Source organism: Heteronotia binoei, chromosome 16 (assembly GCF_032191835.1).
Source record: "Heteronotia binoei isolate CCM8104 ecotype False Entrance Well chromosome 16, APGP_CSIRO_Hbin_v1, whole genome shotgun sequence".
Lineage (NCBI taxonomy): Eukaryota > Metazoa > Chordata > Lepidosauria > Squamata > Gekkonidae > Heteronotia > Heteronotia binoei.
The window spans coordinates 15,331,042-15,355,655 of NC_083238.1; the positions used below are offsets into that span (position 1 = coordinate 15,331,042).

General features: G+C 43.1%; 1 non-coding gene across 1 annotated transcript; it reads right to left on the reverse strand.

Annotated features, from left to right (window-relative positions):
- Positions 1–939: 939 nt before the first annotated feature.
- TRNAS-GGA (transfer RNA serine (anticodon GGA)) lies at positions 940–1,011 on the reverse strand. Its single transcript has one exon. It is a non-coding gene; the product is annotated as a tRNA-Ser (tRNA).
- Positions 1,012–24,614: the final 23,603 nt, after the last annotated feature.

The following is a 24,614-nucleotide window of genomic DNA, read 5'->3' on the forward strand; positions in this document are numbered from 1 at the left end:
GGGTGTATATGATTTTGTAAGAAATGTACCCGTTTTGGATTAGCTTTAAAAGGTAAGCATAAGGATATGCTCGCTGACTACCCCGTGCCATGTTGTGAGGGTATCATACAGTGTAATGTCAATAACACAAATAACCAGCTATGCTGATTTTTGGGTTCAGTGCTGTTCTAAAAGTTTCTGTCAAGTCTTACCATGTTCATTGATGCTGAAGTAACTGGAGCCAAGATCATCGTCATGTAGCAAATGACAGCGACAAGAACATCTTTGGCACCCTTGGTTATTTATTTCCTGCACAGGACTGAAGAAAACGCCTGCATAGTGGAAAACAAAACAAAACAAAACATGTTCAGTGAAATACTTCTAATAACCTGTGCAGATAGCTCATCCCGAATTCTGCTTCTGTCCCTCCTCCACTTTGTCCATTTCTGAGCAATGCGGCAATTTTATGTGACATCATGGTAGCGTCTTTGAAAACTGAAGATGTTTCACATTCAGTAGTCCCAATATACAATGGTAGATTAATTCAGTGTTGAACATATGAACATATGAAGCTGCCTTATACTGAATCAGACCCTTGGTCCATCAAAGTCAGTATTGTCTTCTCAGACTGGCAGCGGCTCTCCAGGGTCTCAAGCTGAGGTTTTTCACACCTATTTGTCTGGACCCTTTTTTGGAGATGCCAGGGATTGAACCTGGGACCTTCTGCTTCCCAAGCAGATGCTCTACCACTGAGCCACAGCCCCATTCATGGCTCTCCAGGGTCTCAAGCTGAGGATTTTCACACCTGTTTGCCTGGACCCTTTTTTGGAGATGCCGGGGATTGAACCTGGGACCTTCTGCTTCCCAGGCAGATGCTCTACCACTGAGCCACAGCCCCATTCATGGCTCTCCAGGGTCTCAAGCTGAGAATTTTCACACCTATTTGCCTGGACCCTTTTTTGGAGATGCCGGGGATTGAACCTGGGACCTTCTGCTTTCCAAGCAGATGCTCTACCACTGAGCCACAGCCCCATTCATGGGTCTCCAGGGTCTCAAGCTGAGGTTTTTCACACCTATTTGCCTGGACCCTTTTTTGGAGATGCCAAGGATTGAACCTGAAACCTTCTGCTTCCCAAGCAGATGCTCTACCACTGAGCCACCGTCCCTCGCTGTTCTGAGTCTTCCCACAATGCCTACACAATGGCTCAAGTTATGTTGTTATACCGTCACTGGAACTCTTTGCAGTGCTATAATGTTAAGTCTAGGTATGGAGCCTTACAAACTTTTCTCTTGGATCAGCCGCATTTCTTTACTGTTACATAAGGAGTGACAGAAATTCTCTTCGGTTACAAAACTTAACTTTTCTTCCTGAGTTCCACAAGCTGAATAATTTATCAGTGAACACATGGGAAGCTGAACATTCGCTAAGGACTTTTTTATATAGTTTTCCTTAGCATCCTAAACGTTCAAGATTCTTGTATGAAATTCTGTGAGGAATGGCTCATATAAATTAATGACATTTAAAACCAACACACTATAAATTGAATGAAGGAATAGAATCAGTCAGCTGAAGAACTCAGGTTTCTCCCTTAGCATGTATTTTTCAGTACTTTTAAAACCTGGTGAAAGTCAACAAGATATGAAAACAAAGCATTGGATTCAGACTAAGTTTTCCACTCATACAATGTGCTTGGTTTCCAGAACTGAATGTCCCTACCTCCCCCTCCTGCTGCAGCCCACAAAATGCTGCTTCTTGGGTACAGGAGACCCTCAAGAACAGCATAACAGCCAAATTGGGGGTCTGCAGTGGGAACGGAGAATAAATGGAAATTATCTCACCCTTTAAATTAGTGGGATTTGATACACTGCAAAAGGAAGGAGGTTTTTGCTGCCTGCACCTTCCCCTAGCAGCCCCCTGTGCTTTTTAAAAAGGCGATGTTCCTTGTGGCCTCACAGCATTTCTTCTGAAATTCGAACTGATCTTCACCAGACTATAGAGATCAGTTCCCATGGAGGAAATGGAACCTTCAGGAAGTGGACTCTCTGATATATCCTGGAGTCTCTAGGAAAAATAGTGCTAGAATGACATCCTACCCTCACTACCACAGTTTCCTTCCCTCCCCAAGCTCTATCCTCCCTCCAGGCACCTTCCCCAAATCTCCAGCAATTTCCCATACCTGATTAAGCAGCCTACTGTGGACTGGCTAGGGCTGCCAAGTCCAATTCAAGAAATATTTGGGAACTTTGGGGGTGGAGCCAGGAGACTTTGGGGGTGGAGCCATGAGTAAGGCTTTGACAAGCATAATTGAACTCCAAAGGGAGTTCTGGCCATCACATAAAAAGGACCGCACACCTTTTCAATGCCTTTCTTCCATAAGAAATAATGAAGGATAGGGGCACTTTCTTTTGGGGCTCATAGAATTGCCCCCCCCCGGTCCAAACTATTTGAAACTTGGGGGGGGGGTAGTTTGGGAAGAGGCACTGGATGCTATACTGAAAATCTGGTGTCTCTACCTCAAAAAACAGCCCCCACGAGCCCCAGATACTCGCAGATCAATTCTCCATTATTTTCTATGGGAATAAGTCTCCATAGGGAATAATAGAATTCCCAGCAGACATTCCCCCCCCCCTCTGCTTTCTGATGACCCTGAAGCGGGGGGAGGGTCTCCAAACCGGGGGATCCCCTGCCCCCACTTGGGGATTGCCAACCCTTGGAAGGAAATTGCAAACAAATCAGCCAGTATCATAATGCCCTGTATAAATCGATGGTGCGGTCTCATTTGGAGTACTGTGTGCAGTTCTGGTCGCTGCACCTCAAAAAGGATATTATAGCATTGGAGAAAGTCCAGAAAAGTGCAACTAGAATGATTAAAGGTTTGGAACACTTTCCCTATGAAGAAAGGTTAAAATGCTTGGGGCTCTTTAGCTTGGAGAAACGTCGACTGCTGGGTGACAAGATAGAGGTTTACAAGATTATTCATGCGATGGAGAAAGCAGAGAAAGAAGTACTTCTTCCTTTCTCACAATACAAGAACTCATGGGCATTCAATGAAATTGCTGAGCAGTAGGGTTAGAATGGATAAAAGGAAGTACTTTTTTCACCCAAAGGGTGATTAACATGTGGAATTCACTGCCACTGGAGGCGGTGGAGGCTACAAGCATAGCCAGCTTCAAGAGGGGATTGTATAAAAATATGGAACAGAGGTCCATCAGCAGCTATTAGCCACAGCATGTCTGGGGCAATGATGCTCTGTATTCTTGGTGCTTTTTTGGGGGGGGGGGGGCAAAGTGGAAGGGCTTCTAGCCCCACTTGTGAACCTCCTGATGGCACTTGGGGGTTTTTTTTGGCCACTGTGTGACACAGAGTGTTGGACTGGATGGGCCATTGGTCTGATCCAACATGGCTTCCCTTATATTCCTATGTTATGTTCTTATGCAGCATAGATGGGTGGAGTAATGAAAGAGGAAGTATGCAAAGGTAACTTCGTTTTGCTCAAATACTATGCTTGCTCCAATGAGTATCCTCTGCTAGTGGAAGAAGTTTTCCTTTTGCAGCTCCATATGCCACATGGACATCTGGAGCCCCTGCTTTCAATCCTAGGTTGTAGAAGTAGGGACTGGTGAGAGAAGAAGAAGAAGTGATGGAGGATATGTTTTCATGAGCACTTCATACTAAGCATTATGAGAATATAAGAACATAAGAGAAGCCATGTTGGATCAGGCCAATGGCTCATCAATCCAACAGTCTGTGTCACACAGTGGCCCAAAACCAGGTGCCATCAGGAGGTCCACCAGAGGGGTCCGATGTATTTGTAGATTCCAAAACAATGGTAAGATTCAAATAGGGTTGCCAAGTCCAATTCAAGAAATATCTGGGGACTTTGGGGGTGGAGCCAGGAGAAATTAGGTGGAGCCAAGATCAAGGCTGTGACAAGCATAATTGAACTCCAAAGGGAGTTCTGGCCATCACATTTAAAGGGACGGCAGACCTTTTCAATTCCTTCCTTCCACAGGAAATAATGAAGGATAGAGGCACCTTCTTTTGGGGCTCATAGAATTGGACCCCCTGGTCCAATCTTTTTGAAACTTGGGGGGTATTTTGGGAAGAAGCACTAGATGCTATACTGAAAATTTGGTGCCTCTACCCCTAAAAAAATCTCCCCCAGAGCCCCAGATACCCGCGGATCAATTCTCCATGATTTTTTATGGGAATAAATCTCTATAGGGAATAACAGAGTTCCCAGCAGACGTTTCTCTCCCCTCCCCCCGCTTTCTGACGACCCTGAAGCGGGAGGAGGGCCTCCAAACCGGGGAATCCCTTGCCCCCACCTGGGGATTGGCAACCCTAGATTCAAACAGTGTGGGGATGGTGTAACTCTCCCTTGATGATATTTTTAAATGAAAACAACCACAGGACACTGCAATCTCAAGGGGCACATCAAATAGAGGAGGTGCTGCTTACCCTTTCCTTTCCTGCCATGCATTCATTCAACCAGTCTGCTTTCCCATCTGCAATCTGTTTCATTTCCTTAAAGGAGAGGAAAAGCCGCTTCAGGAAGATGGGCGTAGGAAAAACACTTCGGCAGCTCCTCTCTACTGTCAGCGCTCCATTGATGATTACAGCTTCCTGTGGCTTCTTCTTTCTTTTTTTTTTAAGGTAGGGGAAAGTGATAACCAGCGGAGTATGACATTTAGTTTAAGCCCTGCACTCCTGTTTTGTAGGCAGTGCAGCCCATTAGATGTCCTTTTCCTTTTACAAGGAAGTAAAGAGGTCAATCTTGTTTTTCTGTTTCTTTAGCTTAGGGCCAGTTACGGTGATGGAAGAAAGAAAGAGCAGTCACCAGATCTTTGATGGGGTTCTTAACAAATAAAGATGCACTTTTCCCAGTCAGAAATCTTGCAGCTTTGAATCAGCCACATCTCCTAATAATCCCAGAGTGAATCACTGAACCAGAGAAGGAGAGTCTTTGGAAATGGTACATGCACTCACAGTTGAATAATCAAATACTGTACACACCAACAATGACAATTCCCATTGCTGTCAAGGCTGTCTGTACATGATATGCTTGAAAGGAAGTGACCAAGAGAGAAGCCTGATGAAACTGGATGTTGCATTAGTACTTGATAAGATTGCCTGAGGCTTCTGTGAACATAACAGAATGAATTTCTCTAGTATGGAGTTTTTTCTGAGTGATGCTGCTGACCCATTATAGGAGACGGGAAGCTTAATGGGGCAGGCTGGTGATGCCAGGGCACAATCGAAGTTGTCTAGGTTTCCTGTTCTTAAAGTGTCAAGTCTCCAAATTCAATAACGAGTCGTTGTTGAAACAAAGTTGCTGGTTTATTGATAAGGATGTACTTGGATAGATTCAGATTGAAAGACTAAAGATCATACAGTACAATGCCAACATATAAGGTACACTTCAAAGGGATTCTTAAGGGAGGGGCACCATGCAGGGAACATTCACACATTGATGTTACAATTTCATTCTCAGGCCGACTTTGGCCTTGAGCGTCTCTTGGCTCCAACCTCCCCCGATGCCCAGCCTGAGAAGGCACAGATTATAGCTTCCCATATTCCCATTTCAAAGCAAGGCTACATAACAAAGGGAAAAAGGAGGGGGGTTCAGGAGAGGTTTAGCTAGCAGCATTGGAATACAGAAAGGCTTTACCCAGAAGGCTCTTTGCTTGAACCAAAGTACAGTACAGACTTGACCAAGGTTTTACAGAGACTTGACATAAAGTACCTGGTTGGTAAACGCAAGGGCAACATCAACAGGGGAATCATTCTGTTTGGCATGGTGATAGCACACATGCAAGGCATGACCCTTTGAATATGAGTGTCACTAGTAGGGGAAGGAAGCAGGGAAGGCCTCTACAGGCTGCCACCACTCTGGTATGGATCTGTCTGGGAGGGCCCAGAGCACCACCCAACCCCTCTGTCATCCTTCTCAGCAAATACCTTCCTCTGTGACCAAAGAGGCATGAGGACCCAATTATGGCAGTATGACAATGATAAGTTTATTGTAAGTGCTCAAGAACAAACAAGTAGGTTTTAATTATTAGTGCAACAGTGAAAAAGGAAAAAAAAACCCAGTAAAGATGGTATGAAGAAAATAAAAGCCCTGACGTGACTAACTACACATTGGGCATTTTCGCACTGACTTTAATCGGCAGCGACGCCCCTCTTCACCGCGCAGGATCTGCGTGGATTTCGCACCAATTGCTGCGGAGCACCCAGAAGAGCCGCAAAGTCCCGCGGCTTTTGCGGCGCAAATGTAAACCGCCAAAAACCAGTTTACATTTGCACCGCAAAAACCGCGGGACTTTGCGGCTCTTCCGGGTGCTCCGCAGCAATTGGTGCGAAATCCGCGCAGATCCTGCGCAGTGAAGAGGGGCGTCGCTGCCGATTAAGGTCAGTGTGAAAACGCCCATTCTCTCCTTCTGCTTCCAACTCACCCACCCCTCTTTGGATGAAGGAACTCTCCTGCTGCAGCTTATCGCCAGCTCAGCCATTTCAGAGAGAACACCTTTCCTCTTCTACCTAGTCTTTTTATTGTCTCCTCCCAGGTCTCACCCCTCTGGTCTCCAGTGGGCAAGTTCCCCCCCCCCAAAAAAAAAAATTCTGCCAACCCAAATAGAGGGACAGGAGAGATCCTGGGAAATGTAGGCCTGGTTGCTACTATTACATGCTTCCCAGGGGCCTATAAGCCAAACTAAGCCTACGATCATGACAAGGGGTTTATCAAAACCTTGGGAACTCCATGACTTGGCAGAGCCATCAATGCATCCCCAGTATTAAGTCTACTTTTCCCTGTATTATGACCTGGGCTTTTTTTGCAGAAAAAGCCGAGCAGGACATCACCATTATTTCACACAGGGAAAAGCCCAGCGGGAACTCATTTGCATATTAAGCCACACACCCCAACACCAAGCCAGCCAGAACTGCATTCCTGTGCGTTCCTGCTTTTTAAAAAAGCCCTGATTATGACCTTCCCATCATGTACTTTGACAGTGGTTCGCAACTACTAAAAGTACTTAGAATTGCTGTGGAAGCAATCTATGCAGATGTATACATAAACATGTGGGAAAGCCCCAATGGTCACAATTCTATTCTGCATCTGTGTGCTTTGAGTGTACATTTGAAACATACTAAATGTGTCTTGGCTGACTGAAACATGTGGGAAAGCCCCAAAGGTCACAATTCTATTCTGTATCTGTGTGCTTTGAGTGTACATTTGAAACATACTAAATGTGTCTTGGCTGACTGAAAGGCTAGATTAAAAACCTTTGAAGGTTGCCATCGGAAGTACCGTATATACTCGAGTATAAGCCGAGTTTTTCTGCCCAAATTTTGGGCAGAAAACCCCCCTCCTCGGCTTATACTCGAGTCACTATCCAGCCTGCCCATACACCTGCATATTTTATTGATTAATCAGCCGCCTGCCCGGCCAGAAGCGTGGCTGGCGGGATCCCAGGCGGGGGGCCGTGGGTGGTTCTTCGCCGCCGACTGAGCTTGAGGGGGACAATGGCTGGCAATCCGTCTGTCCCTCTCTGCAGCTCCTTGGCTGGGGAGGCCTGCCTGCCAGTACGCTTGCTCCATTCCCCGAAGGCCTCCGGGTGAAGCAGCCACAGCACGCCGGCCTCGCCGGGAAACCGCTCCCCGGCTTCTTGTTTCCGCGCCCCAAGAGTTCTGCCTCCCTCCCTCCCTCCCGGGGGCTCCCTTCCTTCCTCCCTCTTTCCCTCCTGCTTCCTTCCTTGCAAGTGGGCGGGGGACTCCTTTCCATGCGCCGTCTTGTAGACCCTGGGAAGCCCGAGAGGAGCAGAAAGGAAGCCGTCCTGCCTGCCCGCCCGCCTACAAAGCAGCTGCTGGTTTCCCGCGGCTTCCCCGGACACACGGGTTGGGGCCTAATGTCGTTTTATTGGTATCTACCAGTATTTTAATTTTGTAATTTACCAGTAACTGCTGCGCTTCCCACCCTCGGCTTATACTCGAGTCAATAAGTTTTCCCAGATTTTTGGGGTAAAATTAGAAGCCTCGGCTTATATTTGGGTCGGCTTATACTCGAGTATATACGGGTATTTTTTTTTTTCAAATGTAGGGAGAGGGCAATGAGTAACTTTAATGAGATGGCACTTGACAGTACAGCCTGTATGCTCCGAGGTATTCTCTCTATATGATTAATATGTTGCAGCTGTACCTTTAACCAAGAACAGTTGCTCAAGAGACGCAGGACTTCATGGGAAAGACTTGGAAGGAAGCGAAGAGATCTCGTATGATTGTCAAACGTGTTGTTCAGCAAAGATTTTCAGCCAGGAATCGCAAAACAGTTTTTCATACTTGGTTCCTGGTATTGTAGCTAAAGAGACATGCCTTTTGGCTGCCTGAATGATATCCCTTAAAAACCTGGACAATTTTTAGAACAGCAGGACAGCTCTGTTTCTAAAAGACCAGGAAGGCTGCTCTCCTGGATTCCTTGGATAGCACTGGTCTGTACAGAATGCCAGCCGATACCACTTCAGCTATTGCTAGGAGCCAGAATTATAACTGCAAATGTAGTAAGTACATCCTGTAAAGGTAAATTTGCCTGAGTATATATTCAGGAAGTATCTTGTTTAGTCCATACCCCCAAAAGTGTCCCTCGTTTTGAACTCAATTTGCATCCGCGCTTGGGAACAGTACTGCAGTATGCTTTCATATTCTGCCTTCTGGTTAAGCTTTTACGTAACACTTCTGGACATCCCAACTTAGCCCTTTGGTTCTCTCAGGTGCACAGTAAAACCTAACTTGTTCTTGGCAACGATGTATAGCTTCCTCATTTATATTTTGACAGTCACATTTGAGGAAATTAGTGTAATAATCCGGCTCTGGCAAAGAGATAGGTTAGATGACTTAATGCCTTTTCTTTCAGTGATCCCTGTGATTTTCAGAGAGGTCCTGTATATGTCACGATGGTGCCAGTTTGTCTAAGCTGTCAGTGCGGAAGGGAATGCAAAAAAGATGGCATTAATGATGTTATATAAATCTATCTTTTTCTGGCACCTCTTGCCCTTCTGAAATTGGCAAGCCATCTGGAAACGGGCACCGTGCCATCTTGACAGATGGGCATGAGCGGAGGAAGCTAAGAGACCTTGTATGATTGTCAAATGCGTTGTTCAGCAAAGATTTCCAGCCAGGAATATCAAAACAGCTTTTCCTACTTGGTTCCTGGTATTATGGCTAAAGAGACATGACTTTTGGCACTCTGAATGATATCCCTTAAAAAACCTGGACGATTTCTAGAACAGCAGGACAGCACTGTTTCTGAAGCTGAGGGCAGAAAGACCAGGAACGCTTCTCTCTTGGATTCCTTTGACAGCACTGGTCTGTACCGAATGCCAGCCAAATGCTAGCACTTCAGCTATCGCTAGGAGCCATAATTATAACTGAGCCTCAAAGCAGATTTGGCACAGGAAGGCTTTCAGAAGAAAAGTGTTTGGCAGTGTCCAAAGACCCTGTAGACTGAAAAAAAAAATCAGATTTTTTTTGAAAAAAAATCATCAGACTTCTTTGCTATGCGCAGATCATATGTGTACGTGTCATTTGCAATGAAGCTATGGCATGGATTCACCCAGTCGCCACCTTTGCGGCCCAGGGCTGCTGAGGCAAGTATAGGAAGGCCTTTGGCCAGCTCTACACTGGCTGTGTGATATTGGGGTGTGTGGCCCCAGTGGCAGCCATACGCTGTCGAATTGTGCTTCCTCTAAGCCATGCAGGGAGGGTTTGGAGTTTTCACTCCGGTCTGCCTTTTCTCTGCCACAGGGACTCCACCCCGCCCCCACCCCCCAGTTAGTCACAGCTTTCCCTACGAACCCTGTCTACATTCTCAGTTGTTGTCACAGGTTGTGCTTCTGTTTATTTAGGTTTGTTATTACTTTTGTTTCTATAATATAGTGGGTTCTAGGCAATGATGAGACGAGGTGGCAGTGCAACATCAGCTCTTTATTGATTTCAGCATAATCATGGCTAAGCATGAGACTGACGAACTGGGCCAATGGGACCAACTATATACACACCCGTGTTCCTGCGCAAGTGTTTGATGGGTCCATTCAAACCAGTAGGGGGCCCATGATTGGAGCAGGGCAGCAGGGTTTAGGATCCTGTTGCCCATTGTTCCCAAGTCCCCAAGCTCCGTCCTTCAGGCTCCAATGAGCCAGGCAGGAACACTCAACTCAGTTCTCACATGAGTCCACATACATTACAGTTTCTCACAGCTTGGTAGGTGGTTTGCGCATTGGGATGGAACCCCCCCCCCCCTTTCCTTGCTCCTGGGCCCGCAGTAACTTGGTAATGTTAAAAATGATATTTGTTTGTTTTATATGATTTCTCCCAATAGATAGTTTGTATTGTGAAAAAAAAAATTACAGTTGTGTTCCATGCTAAGAAATGAACAGTTTAATCCTAAACAGTTATACCATTCTAAGTACATTGACATTGATGAGTTTAAAAGGGTATAACTCTGTTTAAGATCACACTGTAAATTTTAATTTCCTTCAGAGTCCAAAAGTTTCCCCATACACATTTATGTTGTTCTCTCCTCCAACTGGTAATTACTCATGAAGCCCCAATTTACTTATTTTGTTGTCCCACAGGGTTGATTCTTCACTGAGGCAGCAGTGTACAATTATAGTACCATATGCAGCGGAACACAAATGCAGGCATAATATTCACCATACATTGAGGAATAATAAAACTTCTTAAATGTTCATGATTGGTTAGTAATGGGTGGACCAGTTCCAGAATAATCTGATGAAAATCTGGAAGTTTTATTCCAACTCTGCATTTATCAGGTCTGTGGATTATACTGCATAGAAATGAGGCTGTCCTATGGGAGTTGTTCTCAGAAGACTGGGGACTGCAATAAGCTTGTGCCCCAATAACCAGAATTTTAGCTTCTACCACAGTGTTTCCTTCCCAGACGCTCTGCCCTTCTTGCTCTCTTAGGTTGCATTAAACAGAGAGTGTTGCTGGGACCACCAGTTTCACAGCTAGAGCAAATTACATTTCATTTTGGACCTGTTCAGGCTCTTGAGGACCTCAAATGGTACCTGACATAGTTGGAGGTATGTGCCTAAACCTTAGTCTCCAGATTCACGTCTCTTGTTTTATGGAATTATTTTCACAAGTGTTTGATTTTTCTCCAGAAAACATGCAGATACATAAAACTGGCTTAATTGGTATGATGACCCATTGGCACAGCTCATCTGTTTGAATAGTTTGCAAATGGATTTACTTGAGGTTCTTTCTTCATTTTCTCAGGTTTGTAGCTCTGACAGCTTTTGACTCCACTGCCATTGTACTTGGCCAGTCTGTTACATGAGAACCCTTTGCCAGAGAAAACAGTCCTGTTAGCCTTTGTGCACATTGTGAAAGTCCAAATCTGTTTTGGTTCCATCTATATATTGTTATAATGTCATGAAGAAGGTGTGGCCTACTAAAACGTGACTACTGCCCAGGACATGTGTCTCAACCCATCCAGCTACACAAGCCTTCTAATTATTGTGTCCCAAGAAAATGGACTTTCTCAGTATATTACAGCATAGTCTGGGAACTCTGTTAGTCATTGTTTATTGGTGGAACTAGCGAATTAACTGTAGTGTAAGTCATTGTTTATTGGTGGAACTAGTGAATTCACTGTAGTGTAAGTCATTGTTTATTGGTGGAACTAGTGAATCAACTGTAGTGCCTGCGTGCACGCTACCAGCTGTTTGGTGCTTTTCATGCACTAGAGGAGTCTGGTTCTTACTTATTACCTTAGTTTGGAATAAATACAATTTGTTGAAACAATTAGGGAAGACTTGGAAGATGGGGGTTCTCCTGAGCAGTGATAGTGTAAGCCTGCAAGACCTTCCTTTTTGGGATGGCCTTCACCTAACTGAACGATTGATTCGCCTTAAGTGATTCCGCCATAGTATTTACACCTAACAGAGTAGCACTAGGATTGTTAATTTTAATTGGAATGTTTTTAAGTGAATGTGATTTTAAAACCTGTTGGATAATTTATTGTATGGATCGATGTTGTTAGCCGCCCTGAGCCTGCTTCGGCGGGGAGGGTGGGATATAAATAAAATATTATTATTATTATTATTATTATTATTATTATTATTATTATTATTATTATTATTATTATTATTATTATTATTATTATTATTATTTATTGTGAGTGAACAAATAACATGATATTAGTGCCTGTGAGAATGTCTGGTGGCCAAATAGCAATTTTGCTTGGTCAATGGTGTTATTACTAACGGTATTAAGAACTTAAAGGAACGTAGAAAAGACAACAAAATCATTATTAGAACTGGATTTTATGGCATCTAGCACTCCAAAAAGGCATTGTTGAAGTGGTTCACTGTCTTACTCTAGCTTTGTCTAGTATAACAAGTGGCAGCTCTCTTGAACTACAGCAGCCTCTAAGTACACCTCCCTTACCTTTGACAATAATTGTATTGATGATTGACTGGCCTTATGACCACAAAGCCGAGCTGGAGGAGCAGTTGCCGCAACTCTGGAAGACCGGCAGGATGTTTTGGTGCAACAGGATCATAAATTACATTGTTTAAAAATTATGTAGAATCAAGAAGAATGGAAAGTATTGAAGAGCGATCTACTCGGTGCCCTGGAGCAACCAGAAGAATTTGGAAGGCAATATATTTTTCATGTGAGAAACAAAAAACCCCCACAACATTTTGTTCCTTTCTCCAAAGAATTTGGGGTTTGCGGACACTGGCATTATATAAAAGAAAAACCCTACAACTCCATTGACTTTGATCAATAGGACAAAGATGAATGTGGGTGAAAATTGCCTCTTAAAAATGTTGCTGATTTTTCAAGATCCATCTGAAATCAATGCAGAAAACCATCTAAACGGAAACAATAAAATGCCAATAGGATTGATAGTTACATGAATCATAAATAGTAGTAAATAATGTAATATGAAAAGGTTTAAAAAAAAAAAAAAAAAAAAGATTAGACTATTATTTAAAAATACATTACAATATTTAAGTGGATCAGACATCATGGATATTGACCATTATTCATGTTATTAGGCTTCTTTGTGCAGTACTTACACATTCTTACCACTATAGTCTTTGTACATGCAAATTAGTCTCTAAGATGTTGCCTAAAGTGTAAGTCATTGCCCAAAGTGGTGGTGGTTTAAACTGTGCAGTAATCATATGACATTTATATGCTAATGCCATCCACTGGAAAACATCTGTGCCTAACAGATGCCAAAATGTGCATTGTCCCTGAACCATCTCTGGAACATAGGCGGCCGTGCAGCTGCAACATCCCCCAAGGATATCTTCATATAACGGTTGTGTCAATTCACCTGAAAATAGGCCCCATTTTTTTTTGGTTTGTTCGTTTTTTGATAATCACCCTGTAACTTGGCTCCTCAGCAAGGATAAGGAGCGGGGAATCAAAGCCAGTTCTCCCAGATTAGAGTCCGTGCATTTAACCACAATGGCTCTCAAATGTGGGGCTTAGTTGTGTGTTCGGTAATACGCACTCAATGAGCAAACAAAAAAAAAAATCTGCAAACTGAACACAGATTGTACATGGATCCAGGCGGGCAGCCGTGTTGGTCTGAAACAGTTGAACAAAGCAGGAGTCAAGGTGCACCTTTAAGACCAACAAAGTTTTATTTAGAAAGTAAGCTTTCGTGTGCTCTTTAAGCACACTTCGTCAGACGAGGGGATCAGGTATTGTGGCTGGAATACATGCAGTTTGTTGATTAAGAGGGCAAACTAACTGATCATATGGTCACATAAAACAGTGTGGCTTGTGTCAAGCATGGTGAAATTCCATTGTGTAAGGGTCCTGCCTAACCTGGTCTGTGAAGCATCATGGAGGATCCAACTTTCTTAGCTTGTTATTCTTTCCCTTCCCCCTGTCTTGCTTTATGGCTACTAATTAGAAGTAGCGAGAACTGAAACCAAGCAATCAGCACCTTCCCATACATTCCGGTAAGGGAGTGAGAGACATCTGGAGAAAGCAAGGACACAGTCCTGATAACACTATGGGAACGTAGACATTTATGATAGTTTATGTGTGAATGCTACCCCGCAACTCCATCCCTTCGAATCCCTTTGAAGTAGGCCTTAAAAGTATTGTATCAATGTGTATTTGGCATTACTCTCAAGAACCTGTTACTAAAGTATCGGTCTATCAATAAACGTAGCCTTTGTATCAACTTCGACTCGTCATTGAATCCGCATGCTTGACAGCTTGGCCATTCGGTCTGGATAGCCATAAAAGATAATAAAGTTCCTTGCCAAATGGTGTTTCTGCAAATCTAGGTAAATCACATAAGGACATGTATATCCTCGTAGTAGTCCATCCAGTCTACTTATCAACATCAATCTATACATTATAAACATCATTATAAACAGATTGTACATGCCACTCACTGAAATGGGTGTCTAGAGCTACATTCAATTGCCTGTCATCAAGACAGTGAAAAAGACCCTCTCCACAGTCAAGTTTGGCATTCCTACACATTAGCCAACTACCAAGATGTGCAGAAGAATATTTGTTTGAAATCTTTACAAAGGGGTGGGGAGTTAAAACCTTAATGAGGACTGAGCAGGTTTTTAACAGCTGATGCCTGACCCCAATTTGATGGCTGAAGGCCTGACTTACCCATGTGAGGAGGGCTGAGAGAGGGATAGGGTTACCAATCTCCAGGTGGGGGCAGGGGATCCCCTGGTTTGGATGCCCTCCCCTTGCTTCAGGGTCATCAGAAAGCAGGGGGAGGGGAGGGAAATATCTGCTGGGAACTTTATTATTCCCTATGGAGATGTATTCTCATAGGAAATAATGGAGAATGGATCCGCAGGTATCTTGGGCTCTAGGAGGGCTGCTTTTTGAGGTAGATGCCCCAAATTTGCAGCGTAGAATCTGGTGCCTCTCTCCAAAATACCCTCCAAGTTTCAAAAAGATTGGACAAGGGGGTCCAATTCTATGTGCCCCAAAAGAAGGTGCCCCTATCCTTCATTATTTCCTGTGGAAGGGAGGCATTTAAAAAGTGTTCAGTCCCTTGAAATGTGATGGCCAGAACTCCCTTTAGAGTTCAATTATGCTTGTCATTGCTGTGCATTCTCGTTAACGAGATGTAATGCATTACCATCTGCTATCCTATTTGGTAGATTTAACAGGATTGAGTACTCTAATAGACACTGTCTTTGTAATTCCAAGTGTATTGAAACTATTTCCCATGTACTACTGAACTGTCCTTTTTGATGATATTCGTTGTATATACTTGAAAGATATCTTAGCAGATATGTTGGGCTGTACTGATTCAGGCAAAGTCCACAAACTTTTAAATGACACTTGCGCTGAGGTAACTTTAATGGTGGCTAGATTTCTCCAACAGGCCATGGAAATACGACAGAGAATGGTTCTGGAATGACCACATTTTATTTGTTTTAATTATTTAATTTGGCTAAACTCGACTCATATATAGTTTACTTATTTTATGTATTTTAGCTCCCTATGTACTTTATAATCTAGGATTTTATATTATTTACATTGCTATTTTACTGCTAAATCTGTTTTATGCCAATAAAGGCTTGCTATTTGCTAATATATATATATATATATATATATATATATATATATATATATATATATATATATATATATATATATATATATATATATATATATATATATATATATGCTTGTCACACCCTTGTTCCTGGCTCCCAATGTCTCCTGGCTCCACCCCCAAAGTCTCCTGGCTCCACCCCCAAAGTCCCCCAGATATTTCTTGAATTGGACTTGGCAACCCTAGAGAGGGAGATGACTGGGAACTGGCAGAGCATTCTGACCTGGCTAAGAACAAGGCCTGGAACCAGGCAGTGGTGGGGAGGGGTGTAGCCAGAAAGCAATGGGAGAGAGTGAGAGGCAGATTTGAACAGCCAAGGGAAGTAGCAGGAGTGGTAGTCGGGGAAGAGGAGGAAGAAGATTGGATCCAAACCATGTGGGCATGGGCCGGCGAGTGCCATAAAAGAGAAAGCAGCACTCTCAGCCAGAGAGGAAGGAAGGGACTGAATGCCCGGAAGGAGAGAGAGGGGCCAGAGTAAACCAGCCCAGGGAAGGAAGAGGACCAGGGTGACGGTACCCCCTCTCCTTTCCAATTCTGAGGCTGGAGTTAGGGCCTCCTCCTCATCCCCCTTTAATCTGGGGGAACAACAGAGGATGGGGAGCGCACTCTGGGGACAGAGAGGTCTCACACAAGTTTATTGCTCTTGAAACATTGGACCAGACAAGGTCTTGGAGACATATGTATGTTCTACCAGCTGAGACTGGTTGCTGTCACTCATACCTAGATAAGAACCGAAATAGAGTATTTCAAGCTGTGGGACCCTTGAGCCTCATGGAAGCAGGGAGGATCCCATGTAGTGGCACAAGATCTCAGTTTTTTTTCCTTTGGTATGTTAAGTTTGTAAAAAAAAAAAAAAAAATCCTATCATCCTTTCTTTATTTTTGTGCAAACTTGAGGGCAATCCAGGCTTATGTAAACATCTCCCCCTCCCAAGCTCTACCCAGCCCGAGTGTTTGGGTTTTTTGGTCTGCACCCTGAGGTCCAGCTTCAGCATTAGATATATGATAATGCCCTCTATGTGGGGTTGCTGTTGAAGAGTACTGGGAAGCTTCCATTGGTTCAAAACACGAAATCTTAACTGGAATATGATGCACGCACACACAACTATGTGACTATTTCATTGGTTGCCAGTTTATTTCTGGGCTTGTACAAAGTGCTGGTTCTGTTATTCTTTTTCCAAACTGCCTGTGGCTTAAAGGGGTTGTTCTGGGGTTTTCTTTTTTTAAAAAAACTCTTTAGCTTTGCGTCATTTTCCTGTCCCAGACTGTTATTTCGAAGCTGTTTTATCCCTGCTGAGAAAAAAAACCTGACAAGCACTTGTAAATGTTCTCCAGCAGGAGTAAAAAGTGGGTGGCCATTTTCTTTGCGGGGGTGGGGGGGGGGGGAAGGATGCAGCTGCAATCTATAAAGGAAAAAAAAATCAGGAAAATAATAACAAGGCTAGTTTTGCCTTTAAATTGTTTATTTCTATTTTGCTCTGCAGTGCCTACAGTTTTTTTTTATTGTTGATATTTTTGTGCATATGGTTTTGTTCGAGTCTAAAGTATTTTTTTTTTTGCCTCTTTGGGTATTATTATTTTTCAAATGGAAGGACAGGGTATAAAACCTGAATAAATGAAACACAAATAAATATGCTTCTATCCATTTGTGAGAGCAGGACGCTGCACGGTTCTTCTCTATCTCCCCAATGACAGTGTGCTGAAGCAGTTCTGCCTAAATCGTGGTACACCTGGCTTTAAGATTTTTGGTGTGCTAAAGCACCGAGTGGCCTATTTATTGGAGTATCATAGACAAAGGAAACTCTAAGCAGCTTAAACATGGCCTGATTAGGAAAGCATCGCTTTCGTAATACTTGCGTGCCGATTACCATTTGCAGCACTTAAATCTTGTCAGCTGCTTTGGTAGCGGGAAAAATTATAGTCAGAAAAAAATAACACAGACATAATGAAAGGTCACCCATGTCAAGCTGCTCTTGGGGTGTTGGTTCTTTTACATTAGGGGATCATTCCACTCTCATCACTGAGGAGCTAAGAGCAGCTACAAGCAGATCATTGACTTCAGATGTCACTGGCAGTAGAAAACAAAGCTCGAAGCTGGAGTTCCTGAATATGAAGTTTAGGAGATACTGGGAAAGACCATGTCTTGGAGCAAAATTAGATGTGACAGGAGAAATCAGCACATATTTATTTATTTAATGTGTACCTGGGAGGGTGGATCGATATATTGTTTTTAAGAAAACAGAATGTGCATAAGAGGGGAAGTAAATTCCTGTACTCTCTCCATTTTTTTTACCACATTATACTTCATTTTTGAAGCATTTTTCTGTACTCGTAGGGCCAAAGTAGAAATGATACATAGGAGTATAAAAACCCCAGTGAAATTAAATGTAGTGAGTTAGGTAGGGTAGAAGAGAGAAAACATAAAATGTTTTGGGTGAGATAAAAGCAGAATTAAAGAACTCCCCAGGAAATTTAAATATCTCTCAATAAATTAAGATTCTGCTGCAACAGTTATCTATGTTAACAATAAGAGAAATGGAAATGAAATTGAACAATCTAAAACAAAAAAAATATTTCTGCAAATAAACCAGGGAAATGGTTAGTTTATAAATTGTGAAAATAAAGAGAAAAAATGATATTGAAAATAAAACAGGGAAATACTGCATCAATAGAGACTGTGGCTATACAAAAACATTGTATCAATATTACTCTAAATATAAGAGTTATGTTATTTCACTGGAAAAGCTAGATGAATACATTAGAAAGCAAAATTTACCTAGGATCACAGAACAACAAAGACAAATTATGAATGGATGGACCCATAACAATAAGAGAAGTGGTGGTAGCCATAAAAAGATTGCACCAAGAAAGGCCTCTAGACGAGATGGCCTTCTGAAAACTGAATAGAAGTGCTTTGAGGATGAACTTTTACAACCATTACAAAATTCTATTCTACAGGAAGATGCCAAAGACATGGAAAGAGACTAATATATCTTTAAAATCCGGAGCTAGACAAAACCTGACATTTACAAGAAACTATGACCAGTATCATTATTGAATAATTGTTATAAGTAGTTTACAATGATACTGGCTGAAAGACACAAAATAATTCTTCAAGAATTTATTCATGACGATCAAAGTGGATTTTTACCTATAGGACAGTTTAGCAGGAAACATTAGAACTGTATTAAACATCCTTGAATATTGGGAAAACCACAATGAAAAACAAGCTGCCGTGATTTTCTTGGAATCAGAAAAGGCCGTTGATACTTTGAACTGGACTTTTCTGTTTAAAGTCTTGGAAGATATGGATTTTGGAGACAATTTTATAAAATAGGCAAAATTAATGCCGATTTACGAAACCATGTGAGATGCAAAGGGGAATGTCACGGCTGGGGCCGGGTCAGGCAAAGTCCAGAGGCAGTCCGAGGTCTGTAGCCAGCAAGCAGGAGTGTCCGAGGTGCCAAATCCAAATCGCTGTGCAAGTATCGCAGGTCCGAGGTCCAGAAGCTGAGGTCAGGGAGTCCAGAAGTCAAAAGCCAAAGTCAGGGAGTCAGGAACCAAAGTCAAGCCGGAGTGGGTGCTAGAACGTCAGGGAGATGACTAGTTGCTTCCACAAAGCCTCCTCCCAAAGCCCACAGCTATATAACCCTCTGCTGGCTGTTGTCCATTTGGGCTAATTGCTGGCTCAGAGAGGCAGCCAGGATCCTGTTGCAACTCAAGCATCCTTGCTCTTAGAAGGGCCAGAATCCTCTCAAAACTCAGGACTCAGGGAGCGTCTTGCTTGTGAGCGTGCCGCCCTCCTCCGATCCCTGAGGTCCTGACGGAGGCGGTCACGCACACGAGCCACCCGAGAGGGCGAGGCAGGGGGGCTGGGATCTTCTTCAGCAGGAGGCAGGGGTACTGGTGCAGGTGGCAGGGGTACAGTTTCCTCGGCAGACTCGTCTTCCTCTGCAGGGTCCCCAGCATCCATGACAGGGAACAAGACAAGGTTGCTGACCATCACCTCTTGTTTATCCATTTTCTTGAAATACTGGTATAAGATGAAAGAACTGGAGATATAATGGTTTTAAAAGTCTTATAAATTAAGAGCCTTCACAGATTGGGGAGGGGCGGTGGCTCAGTGGTAGAGCATCTGCTTGGAAAGCAGAACGTCCCAGGTTCAATCCCCGGCATCTCCAAAAAAGGGTCCAGGCAAAGAGGTGTGAAAAACCTCAGCTTGAGACCCTGGAGAGCCGCTGCCAGTCTGAGAAGACGATACTGACTTTGATGGACCAAAGGTCTGATTCAGTATAAGGCAGCTTCAGATGTTCATATGTTAGGAGAGGGATGGTGGCTCAGTGGCAGAGCAGGTCCCAGGTTCAATCCCTGGCATCTCCAAAAAAGGGTCCAGGCAAATAGGTGTGAAAAACCTCAGCTTGAGGCCCTGGAGAGCCATGAATGGGGCTGTGGCTCAGTGGTAGAGCATCTGCTTGGGAAGCAGAAGGTCCCAGGTTCAATCCCCGGCATCTCCAAAAAAGGGTCCAGGCAAAGAGGTGTGAAAACCCTCAGCTTGAAACCCTGGAGAGCCACTGCCAGTCTGAGAAGACGATACTGACTTTGATGGACCAAAGGTCTGATTCAGTATAAGGCAGCTTCATACATTCATTACCTGGTGCTGGTTGGATTGTCTTTAAAGGAAATTGAAACATTAATGGCCAAATTGAAATAATTTGGTGCAGTAGCAGGTTTTAAGGTTAATAAACAGAAGACTATAAGTGTGTGGTGTCCATGTGTACGACGTTATTCCCTTCTTTTGTTGATATACAGCAAGAAACCTTGCACAATATTTGATTTGCCAAGGATTTTTCCTGGAAAATCCACCTTCTGCCCCGATTCCTGTCCCAAACAACCTTTCCTATAGTGTGTCAATGATGCATATAACTTTGCACTGATCACAGATGGGCAGGACTGAATAAAACTTAGTTTCCACAGGTAGAATGACTTAGCTCAGGGTTTCAAAATACATCATGATTCACATTGTAATAATTTTAAAGCACCTTCCCACCCGCCCTCTTGTACTCATTAAGTGCAAACACCCACGATTGCCAGGTTTACGATATCATTATTGTTTGCATATCCATATTCACCTTGCCAAAGTAATTATTTTGGTTTGTAAAACCATGGAAACAAGAGCTTTCCTTGTCGTTCTTTGCATTTTCTTCTCAAATTAAATATATTTCAAGTGTTTTCTTTTCCTGCTTATGCCCATTCTTACTATGTACAGACTGCTTTAGTCCAGATGTTCCTTGACAATGCTCAGGAGAACGTGACATTTCTTGCAGTAGTTAGATTTGTAACATGATGGACCAGTCACTGGAAATACCCATCTGTCCTCATGTAAGGATAAAATGTAGCCCTTTAATATGACACTTTGGTGTTGTCCTTGTTTGAAATTAAGAAAATTTATGAAGGAATTTCTTTAACAGAGTTTGTTATTCCGTTTTCAGTGTCTGGACTGTAGCCTAGCAAAGTGAGGGCTTTGAGTTTGGTATTCAGGTTGTGTGATATACAACGACTCAAGTAAAAGTGCTGAAGTATTGGAATGAAAATTTGCTACATATATAAACCAGTTTTCCACTGTGACAGACAGTAAATGGTCAATGCTGTAACCTGGCCTGAGAACCCTGAGGGACAGGGGATTAAAATGGAATTGTTCAGTTGAGAGTGTCAGTTAGGAGTTGGGAGATGATAGTTAACAGTGAGAGAGTGAAGCAGACTGTGAGAGGATCAAGAAGGATCCTGAGTTAAGGGACACATAGCACATCTCTATCAAGTCTGAGGGAAATAGTTCACTCTACAAAACAAAAGTCCTTCAAACAGAGTGCTCAAGTGCTCTATTTCTAAGAGTTTTATTGTCTTCCAGAGTTTTTTTTTTGTCTTGTTAAATAATTTCTTGAGAACTTTGTTTGAAGGACTTTTGTTTTGTAGAGTGGATTTGTTTAATGAGATGTGGATTGAGTAATTTACCAGTACTTTGCTACTGCTGGAAACATAGGATTTGAACATTTTATATTAATAGAGTAATTGCATATAACTTCACATTTGCTGTTGTACAATACATATAAAGTTCACTGTGATATAAGATATTGAATTGTATGAGGAGTGCATTTTCCTGTGTTTTATATAGCTGTGTACCCACCTGGGGATCGGCAACCATATCTGGGATCCTGGCAACCATTTGCTTTCCTAGAGAAGGAGCAGTAAAATACAATGAGTCAGAGAGCAGAGATGATTTCCACTCAGGGATAACCATTTGCTCTGTCTGCCAGGAAAGACAAGGACCGATTTCGCATTAGGGGTTTGCTACCGTTTCTCTGCGGATTTCTTTGTTCCCGATCATTTCTGCGGATTTCGCACCAAGTCTCTGCTGCGGGGTAACTTCTGGGTGACTTCGTGCGTAGCTCCACGGCAATTATTTTTGCATTGCATCATTGGCATTGGAAACCTTTTTTTTTTTTAAGCCCATGCTTGGTTGCGTTATTGCATAATAACGTAATGACGTAAGCCAATGACGTAACCTCTGGCCCTTTCCCACTGTTTTCGCGGGCTAACTAAATCTCTAAATCACGTGTGGTGCAGTAAAAAAAGCTTGCAGAAAAATAAGGCGAGCACATTTCACTACGTGGATGGGCACTGTAGACCAACAGAACTGCCCACCTTGTTCAACCCTCATGTATGCATATATAGGGGGGGACGGTGGCTCAGTGGTAGAGCATCTGCTTGGTAAGCAGAAGGTCCTAGGTTCAATCCCTGGCATCTCCAACTAAAAGGGTCCAGGCAAATAGGTGTGAAAAGCCTCCGCTTGAGACCCTGGAGAGCCGCTGCCAGTCTGAGAAGACAATACTGACTTTGATGGACCAAGGGTCTGATTCAGTATAAGGCAGCTTCATATGTTCATATATGTTATGTTCATCACGTAATGTGCACGTTCCGTTGTAACGCAATTACAGAACATAAAAATAAAAATATAGAAATATAGAAAAATATAGCAATTATATAATAAAGGAGGCACATGTTATTAGGTGGATGGTTGCTGTAGACCAGCACCACTGCCCTCTGGGTTCAACCCTCATTCATGTTAACTGGTATAATGCGGTGAATAGCATAAATGCGATTGTTTGGATTGCAGAATTGCGTTGTAATGCAATCAAGTTAAGCTTTAAAAAAATGGGGCAGAAGTGCTGGGTTCTACGGCGGATGATTTTGCTTGCGCCGTCAAAGGGGGAGGGAGTAGGAGGGGGAAGGAGTGGGAGGACTAAGGCAATGGTGGGTAACGCCCCCAGCAGTTGTCGCTGTGGAACTGGATTGATTTTCCCACTGAAAGCTCTGCGGATTGAATCCTCAGATTTTTGGAAACTCCGCTGAAATGAGCATCGAGATACTGCTGAGTGAAAACTGTGAAGCCGCGGAGCAAAACGAGGATGCGGGGCAACATGTGTGAAATCCTGGAAATGAACCGGAGGAAAAAGGGATGTCACCGCGGTTTAAACGCTAGTGCGAAAACGGTCAAGATCTATAACTGTTGTAAAACGTGATGTAGGTATTCAGCAGTGTTCCATCTAAGCTGAGTTAGCGTGAGCTAGCTCACAGATTTTTAGCCTCCAGCTCATACATTTTTGTCTTAGCTGAGGAAGGATGGCCCCAGAGCAAACTAAGGTATGCAGCAGCTCAAAACTTTAGTGCCAGCAGCTCACAACTTTAATGCCAGTAGCTCACAAAGTAGAATTTTTTGCTCACAAGGCTCTGCAGCTTAGAGGGAACATTGGTATTGAGATGTGTGGGATGTGTGACCAAGTTGATTGGGAGCTTGGAGCTTGCCTCCTCATGTGGGGCAAGTTCTCTAAATCTGGATTGGGAGAATCTTCCCACCAATGAAGGCAGGAAGGGTTGAAACATCTGGTAGTCTTGAGAGCCATATTCCTTTGAGGGAGCAGGTGAGGGAGACGGTCTGGTTGGACATTTGTTCCATTGTTAAGTTCAGTGTTATATTTTCATTAGATCTGTAACCAGTAGGTGTGATAGCTATTTTCCATATCTGTATTCTAATTCAATCTGTAGCAATAAAGTCTTTTCCTATTTAAGATAGCAGTCTGTGATTCAAAGTCCTCCTCTTGTGGCCTTAGATCACTTCTCATGCTTATGCATGTATGAACAGAAGGGTTGATGTAATTGGGAAACTGCCCTTTGGCCTTGCTCAGGGGCAACCTTTACTAGTGTTCCCCAAGACACTGGTAATGTGGTAGGCTGTGATGGTAGCACAAAGGAAAGATTATTCTTTGCTACACACATGTAAGCACACTTAGGTCCTAGCTGGGTTATGATACCTTCTCATTATTAAACAAACTCAAAAACCCTAACATTTTTTTAAGCCGAGGAACTCACATTGCCAACCTTATCAGAATTACACCTTTCTAAATACATTGAAAAGCAGCCCCATGGCACAGAGTGGTAAAGCTGCAGTACTTCAGCCCTAAGCTCTGCTCATGACCTGAGTTTGATCCTGGTGGAAGCTGGGTTCATGTATCTGACTCAAGGTTGACTCAGCCTTCCATCCTTCCGAGGTCGGTAAAATGAGTACCCAGCTTGCTGGGCGGAAAGTGTAGATAACTGGGGAAGGCAATGGCAAACCACCCCGTAAAATAGTCTGCCACGAAAACGTTGTGATGTGACGTCACCCCAAAGTCAAAAACAACTGGTGCTTGCACAGGGGACTACCTTTACCTTTTTAAATACATTGAAATCAATGGAGTTAGAAGGATGTAACTCTGTTTAGCAGGATTGTACTGCTGGCCTAATTTATTAAGTTTTTTGCTTCTTTTTTTCTTGATGTACTTGTGGTATGTTGGTTCTTAAATATTTGTGTATCTTCCAGGTATTCAGTTGTAACATATGTAATCTCGGAACTCCATGCCAAATTCATTATGCTTCACAATATTTCATA